Raw genomic sequence first — 8,948 nt, 5'->3', positions numbered from 1 at the left:
AATATGATGGCGCTATATAAAAAAAAAAAGTCACATTTCAAGGTGTAAAAAAAATTACAGTAACACTATTTTCTGGGTAATGCATTTTAAATAAAATGGATATAGGGGCGCATGTACATGTGGGGGAAAAAAATAGTGCAATAACTTAAAATAAATAATATAATATAAATGTGTTGTGGGTGCATATAGGTAAGTTCAGCTTTTGATCCGCATAAAATTTCACTGCGGATCAAAAGCTGAATTTACCTATTTTCTCCTGAGGAAGACGAAAGGCGAAACGCGTTGAGGATTACCTGAGGACTACCTGATAGAAGAAGATTTTTTGCTTTAATCCCCGGACTTTTTAAGTTGAAGTGCCTGGCTAAATCTACTATCCTGTAAGTGCATTCTAACTTTCTTACAACACTACAGGAAGATACTGCACCATTGGCCTTTTCCCTTTTGTATTTACTTTTAGATAAATAGAAGAAATAAAGAACATTTTATTCTGAAGAGCCTTTATATCATCTGTATTTTGTGAGTGCACCCACAACACATTTATATTATATTATTTATTTTACGTTATTGCACTATTATTTTTTATTTTTTCCCACATGTACATGCGCCCCTATATCAGTTTTATCTTCTGTTGAACACTGAGAGGAGTGTTTTTTGGGCTGCTGCAGTATCGTGGGAAGTATTCTTTTGACTCACCCATCACTTACTTTTTGACTCACTACCTGGTGTTTATTTTTTACCTTCTGGTTTTGTAATGCATTTTAAATACAAAGTGCAATGGCGCTGCAGCTCATTCCTCGAATCACTAATTAAATCTTCACACAGGGCGCGTTTGTTTTTTGTTCTCAATCAGTGTAATTGATAGTGGCCTCGATTCAATGGACCTGATTAGTATGTACGAAGCAGGTCATTGCCCCCGACCGACAGCAAACGAGCGAGCGATCTCAGCGACAATGCACGTCAGCAGAAAGAGACCACGCCACGTAACGAGGCTACAACGTGCCAAGCCACATATGCATCAAAGGGAACGTTCATTACAGCCAACTGGGATCGGAAACTTGCAACAACTTTTTATTGGGCTACAATGGCCGAGGAGCGAAAGATATTTGGACAGAGAGAGACATGAGAGTTGACGCCGGGGGGATTGGACATTGGGGGTAGGAGGAAAGCGTTGGACAGTAAATAACACATACTACACTTTTTCACATATAGCAAACTCACCCTTTTTTAGTATATTACTCATTTTAGACTTTTTTTTATTTAAAGGCGTGATGGGACTTGGAGGTTTGAGCAAGGTCAGATGAAGGACTTGATGGTCCGACGCTGCGCACCTCGTTGAATAGAATCCCAATAAGGATATTTGGGCACGGCGGCAGTCAATGGAGGAGCTCGACACTATCTACCCACCTTTATAATGTCTTCCCAAACCAACCAACAATAACCAGCAGCTTTACAATAGGTGAGGTGAAACATGAGGAATAATCACGCAAATCCCGATAAAATGAAATATACACTAAAAAAAAAAACAGATTTCAATCTGTAAACACAATTAGGGAGGTTTATGCAAATTATAGAATGGCAAAATGTAGGGTTTTGGAAGAGGGACTCTGCTTTAATTATGGTGAAAATAGTTGATTGTAGTTCACCTTAAAACATTGCGTTGAAGTTGTTAGTAAGACAAAAAGAAAAAGAAAAACCACCGTGGTTCTCTCCAGATGCGGTAAAATATATTAGGAGAAGAAATGAGCTTTTAGGAACTATAAATAGACTCAGAATGAGGAAGATGGAAGCGAATATAAAGCTAAGCTTAGGGATCTACAGACACCAGACAGGCCAGAAGGCTTGTTTTTCCCTCAGAAATCTCATGGTGCTGACACAAAAGGTGATCATTGTTGACCTTATTTGCATGCGCCTACCCAGAATCCCTTGTGGTTGTGGCAGCACAATGAGATTTCTGAGGGAAAAAACAGGCCTTCTGGCTTGTCTGGTGTCTGTAGATGAGTGTTTAATAATACTTCTACTACCCCCTTAATTTAAATTCAAGGGTTTTCCATCGGCTTTTCCCGCCATAACATCTTTTATTGGTATTTCTCGTTCTAACTTAGGGAGAGTGCTTTTAGCATCAAAGATTCCTTATGCACTCATTATGGCTACCAAAAGGACAGCCAGACTAGCAGACTTTATGTAGAATAAGAGAATGATTGTAACTATGTTACTTACTCTTAGGCTTGTTTTTTCTGTTTGTTTGTTTTTTATTTATTGTTTATCTGCCTCTACGCAGTCTGTGGTCCTAACAAAAGAAATACCTTAATAAAATGTTTTTATTCTTAAACATTGTATATAACCTATTCTACAATTCACTCTTTAATGATCTAAACTAACGACTAGTTATGTATATAATATCACCGATATACATGTCTGTGTAAACAGTTTTTCTCTATGTTTGAAATGTCAGTCTCTCCATGACGAAGTAAATGCAAACAGAGTTTATACTCCCAGCAGGCCAGTAGAGGGCGACAATGTGTAAGTCATACTGGGGAAGATTTACTAAGGCCAGCATCATCTGAAAAATCAATAGCCAGAGATGTGTCAATAAGGGACATAATAGAAACCACAAAAGATGAATTATCAGAAATATCGACATAAAACAGTCTTTTCAATACTTTCATACAAAACATTCACATAATGATGCATCTGATTTGTACACTAAAATCACAATTTCAGTGATTGTTTAGACACATTTTATCAGATTTTAAGATTTTTCAATATAAATCCATCAGATGAAATCCAAACTCATAACATATGAAAGTGCAAAGGGCATACATTTAGGGGCATCCGGAAATAACAATGGTGGGGGACATGTTCGTACCTCCGAACTCCTATAAGGAGCAGGAGAGGAAGAGCTCTAGGGGCAGCCATGGGGAGTTTTAGGACCTGAATTGGCTGTCAGGCACCTCAGGCAAACATATAGTAAGCTGATGTATGAATGTAACTCCTCCCCCTGCTGCCTCTACCGAAAGCAGGGAGCATATCTTAGTATGCTTTCATATAAACAGATTAAGAAAGTACCCCCTTGGTATTTTGTGGTCCAACCAAAGATAAGAGTCAAAAACCTATACATGTGTGGCACTGATTCCTCATACATGTGTATCACTGTAATGTTGTTGAATGTTTTTTCTTTTTTAGTATTTGATGGAGCCCTTCAGATTAGGTGACCCTAAAGCCAAAAGGTGGTTACCCAGCTAGAAGGAAGTCAGGAAGGGAAAAGGAGATATGGAAGAAGAGAGAAAAAGATGCCAACCCATCTAATGTCGCCGTATTTCCTAATTTAAATCTTCCGAGCCCTTTATATATTACCTAGCCTGTCTCTCTTAAGTCACCCCATGAAGGTGAGGTTCAACCAAACACAGATGATACATTGTTCTCATTAACCCGTGCCACTAACACTAGTAATGCTGTGGCACCGGCTTATGTTAGAATATTTTTATAAAGGTCACCACAGCTTTTGGTGGCAATAAAAATAACGTTAACAAAATGATGCCTACTGCACAGTCCTTCTTTTTACAGGTAGCATTTGCCTAATTTATTTTTATGTGAACTTAAAGTGAACTTTTAAGAAAAGTAGTATGGAAATCATCATTCTTTTTTCCAGTCCCTATTACACGTGTTACTGTGTAGCACAGAGTATGTTAGACAAAGAAGCACCTATCATTTAAAAATGTATATAAACTGTACAAAATAAAGCTAGTATTATCCTTAATCCTACTCGAAGAGTGTGTCGGTGCCTACAACCCTCAAAATACCCACCAGAGGCATAGAACCCCACAAGGACCTACTGGGGTATCCTTGAAAAACGTATACCCTCATACAGCTTAGGTCTACTAGGATTGTCTTTCCATCCTTCGTGTTCGGGAGCTTGGAGCATTTGGTGTATAAAAATGCAACTTAACAAGTTCCATGTCGTCAGCACTTACTAAGTCATCTGCCGTTCCAGGTAATGGCTCAGGCATACGTCAGACCCTCAACCACAATCTCTAAAACAAAAAGCATACGTTAAACGTTATGAATGAAGTGTCGTCCCCATCAATTTGCAATTTATTTGTTTTTAAGGATTTTCCTCCAGACGTGGGAAAGAAACACAGTTACACTTTAACTAACTTGTTTAACAAATGTGAGGAACGTCAACTGTAGTTGTCACAGCAACTGTCCCAAAGTACAGCTTGTAAGCTGGCACTGTCTGTTTACTTAGGATGATAACGGCAGACAAATAATCTTTGTATCAGATATGCAAATATACTAACAATAAAACCATGCATTCTAAATGTGTGTGTGTTGTGGCGCTAACATTTTTGTTCAAGGGATGTAGGTATAGAACTCTTTTAGATTTTAGCCTTGGCTTCCCAACAGCTTTAGAAAAAGTTTAAACTCCACTCGGTGGAATAATTTTTTTATATTGAGGACCAGGGAATTTAGTGTTAGAGTGTTCCATTTTTAGAGATTTAGTCCAGATTTTGGGACATCGTCCAGTTGACCTCCCCCACTGCCTTGGTTTTGTAGGCAGTGGTGATCATGGTGGGGTTGGGGAGATCAGAAGATCTTTTTGCAGCACATACCTCAGTCAGATCTAATGTAGCTGCCTCTTGACCTATTGATGTGGAAGCCTGGGTTATGACCTCATACTGTGGCATTCTGTTTTAATTGATTGAGGGAAATGGAAGGATGGCCCAAACTGGCCATCAGCTAAACTGACCAAACAACCAGTTGGCTAGAGCCCAACGGCACCTTCCCACATAGCTCCATTGCTGCTTGTGTCGTCGAACCTGCGCTTTATTGTGTGCTAGGCCACTAGTTTAACAAAACAAGTAAAGTCTAATTACAAAAAAGGTAAAAAAAAACTTTGGAACATAAAAGAGGAAAGGTTAAGATTAAATAAATCTAGATTTTCTAGAGTTCTAGAGGGCATAGTAATGGTCCTAGGTTTCAAGAGATTAAAAGTACTAAATTACTGTCAGCAACCAGTTTTGCTCATTGCAGGTAAAGCAAAGATAAATTGGAATATAAATAGATAATAATGGTAAAAATTATTTTTAATGGAATTGAGGCTTAATTAAATATTTCATTAATAGAAACAATCTGCCTCTTTAATTCATAATACAGGGGTCTTGTTGAACTTGCATAATTCTATGAATGCTTACTGTGCCTTATGAGTCTCCTACTTGGCTTTAACCCAGGGTGCCTTGGATATTTTCCCCCACGACATGATGTCATATGTAAAAAGTTGTGATCCATACCCTTCGAAGAACGTGGAGACCAGGGCAAAAATCAGACTCCATCTACATATTATCGTAAGTGTTTCTATGACAACCAATTGTGCTCTAGGACTCAATGGGCTCTCACTAACTCACAACATATGGGAAACAGATAACATAATTTGTGCTAATGCTCGATAATTTACTAGGGTATGGATTCAGGTGACGAACCATCCGGTGAGCAAAGCCATAAATAAAAATCAATATGTGATCCCGAATCCACGCCTCTCTTCTAGGTAATAGATCCCTTGCACAACGCACAGGGCGTATAGCAAGAAGAATGTTGTGTCGAAGGTAATCATTTAGTTATGAATTCATGTGATCAGGCTAGAGATACAGATACACGATCATAAGAACCAGTTTGCTTTGTAGCATGGATCGCAAAATATCAATATCTCCCAAGTGTCACTGTTTAGGAGGAGAAGTCCATCTGTGGCAGGAAAGCACTCCAAGAACATGGACAAAATTTGAAAGTGACCACTCGGCTATTATATGCATTGGAGTGTATATGACAGCTGGGGTGTGCCTTAGCCTTATCTTCCTTTATAGACACAAATATTATTTTGGAATATCTCTTGGATTACAAGTTCAAGGCTTTTCCTTATTTCGACAATTTCACGGAATTTTGAGATCTGGGAAAGAATCATGAAAGAGTCGTAATAAGTAGAATCGTTCCACCGTATGAACGCAGACTGCGGATCTCTGGAAAGCTGTAACTGGCTAATCTGATTATTTACATTGTAAAGATATTTTTAGCCCGCTTTGCAAAAGAGCATAATATGACATCATTTATCCATTCAGTGATTGCTTAATAAGTATCCTAATAAAAAAAAATTCAAGAGACGCTCTCCAGCAATAGACAACAGGATTTTATTGTCGGGTCACTGGCCCTTGCTGTGTCCCTTAGCAAGAATTAGTACCCGGGAGGGATTGTGTGTTAGTGCTCAATGTTAGCATATGTGTTAATAAATAGTGTTAGCATGAGTGTGTGTTAGTGTATGATTGCAGCGTGTGAGTAGTGTTAGAAAGTGTGTGTGTGTGTTGGAGCGTGCATGTTGTTGTCATGTTAGTATGTGTATGGGTGTTAGTCTGTGTTAGTGGGAAGGAGAGGTGAAGAAATACAGCACCCAGGCACCATTAAACTTACGCTCACCCCTGAACAGCTATAAACTATACAGCTACAGGGTTGCATTGCTTAATAGCAGTAGAGTAGAGTAATAGCAGAAGAATGGCACAATTATACGACCGGAAGAAAAGCACAGGATGGTAGGGAGAGGAACTCCCTGCAGGTCAGGGACACAGAAAGCAATCCACTAGATCATGTCGGAGATAAATACTAATAAAAGTCATACCTAATGAGAAATTACCAAAATCCACCCCCCCATGTATCTTTATTGTTTGTATTCAGACCTTTAGCAATCCTAAAAAAAAATACTATATTTTCCTTTACATACAATTAAATTTAAACCATGGTACTGCGAATAAAAAAAATAACACAATACCAACAATCGTTACAGGTAGGACTAGTATGAAGTTAATTTTAGATAAATATTGGAATCCCTTGTAAGCACCCCATTGATCAGCAGCATACCCGGGAACTTTCTGGCTCCGGCTGCCCGGTGTCCTCCCTTGCGGGATGCGGGTAGGACATCCCACTGACGTTGAAGAGCGGCCCGCTGACGTCGCAGAACACAAGCTCGTGTTGATGGGGATGTGACCCGGGGGAAGCAGCAAAACCCGGAGAGTTCACAGGCATGGGCAGCAGCACGCGGAGGGGCCTGATCACCCAAGAGGGTCATGGGTTCCCCCCGGGAGAACCGCCACGCTATGCCTAGTTGGCCAAGGCCAGAATATATTGTAGGAAATACATATAAATACATATTATATATATGGATATTTATAACTAATTTTATTTTGTATGTATAAGAAGGTTTTGTGTATAAAAAGTTGTACTGTATAAGCATAGAAAACAAGGTGACTAGAAATACTGTATAATAATCGCACATGCCTGACTTAAGAAGAACTTTGGGACAAAATCTAAGTCTATATCTTCATGTGCTATATTCATTCCTATTTAGTCATATCAATAATGCTAGTGTTAAAACGTGTCATATAAATTAGGGCCGGACTAGCGATCGCGAGGCGGCCCTGGTCCAGTGGCCACCTAATGACGTAGGTGCGGGCAAGGGCTGGAAATGGTTGGACACATGCTTTGTTTTTTTGCCCGCGTAGCGTGTGGACGGACGTATACAGGCTCTGGCCACCCGCTTTAGCACCCGAGCTGGAGCAACAGATCGGTTGATGGGGCACTGAAGACCGAATCGGCCCACCAGGCATTTGCCCAGTGTGCCAGATGGCCAGTCCGGCCTGATCATATCTATATATCTTGAGGGAATCACCCACGCATAGTAATAGTTAATATTTAAAGTTTTTAGATAAGACAAAAGGAATTGTCTACTTTAGTTAATGATTTGAAAAAAAAAACCTGGTATTCTATGGATTTTACGCTGAAACTTTGGGACCTTTAGCACAAGTTATCAGTGCTTTCCCAGGTGACGATACAAGAAAATTTGACACTGGGAAAAAAAAAAGTGAATGGCTAATATTGGTGGAAAAATTGTCAATTGTTATCTTTGGATCATATTTTTCTAAAACGGAAGGCTTTATCTTATCCGTCGTCTGAGAGGAAAAGCACAGTGCACACCCAAAATGTATCAATTGTGTGGAAATAGAGAGAGAATTACTACGCAAATCATGAAAAGTCATAAAAAAAACATATGTACCAGGCCCAGACTAGCTATCTGGCAAACTGGGCAAATGTCCTATGGGCCCGGTGGCCATTGTAGCTGCTGAGCGTGATTTTAGAGGCAGATTGGGTCGTTCAGTATGTGTCTGTCAGCTGGGTACACAAGGCCGCATTTTTTTTAGTACGTGGTCGCGGGTATCAAGATGGCGGCTGCATATTTTTCCTTTAGTGGACGCCAGGGATGCTTTTCTTCCCCTAGTCCAGCCCTGCTATACACACCCCTAAAAATCATCCCATATTTTATTTGTAATACATCAAAAAAATAATAAAAACCTAACAAGGGTTATCATTAGGGGGGAAAGCCCCCTTTTCGCTCATGAAGACCCTTGGGCGTTCAAACATAGGACTTTGTTTAATGTATATATAGACATATCCGTTCACTGAGCAGCTCCAAGAGATCAGAGGTTTCACTCAGTAGCCCAAGTTCAGGATCACTAAATATATAGTTATATATCTATATGTAGGTATAGGTATTTATATATATATATATATATATATATATATATATATATATATATATATATATATATATATTGTATATTATATTTTTTACACCCATGACCCAGCCTCCATGACAAGAAATCCAACTTGCTCACCCCAAAAACGACCAACGGAATGAGTCAAGCCGTGAGATTTTTCACGTCAAGTCATGGTGCAACGTAATAAATAATCAATGCCTTTTGCCCAATCGTCGGCCACGTCATGGACAGTCATTTGTTTAAATATCCCAGATTAAAGATTGTTTTAAAGTTTGGCTTTCTGCAGTCCAGCTTTCTTTTCTAAAAATAACACAGAAGGAATATGATGAAATGCAGTCAGGGGTATTCCAGTATCTG

Source organism: Spea bombifrons, chromosome 5 (assembly GCF_027358695.1).
Source record: "Spea bombifrons isolate aSpeBom1 chromosome 5, aSpeBom1.2.pri, whole genome shotgun sequence".
Taxonomy (NCBI): Eukaryota; Metazoa; Chordata; class Amphibia; order Anura; family Pelobatidae; genus Spea; species Spea bombifrons.
The sequence above is the reverse complement of the archived record's forward strand: the minus strand, read 5'-3'. Positions refer to the sequence as shown.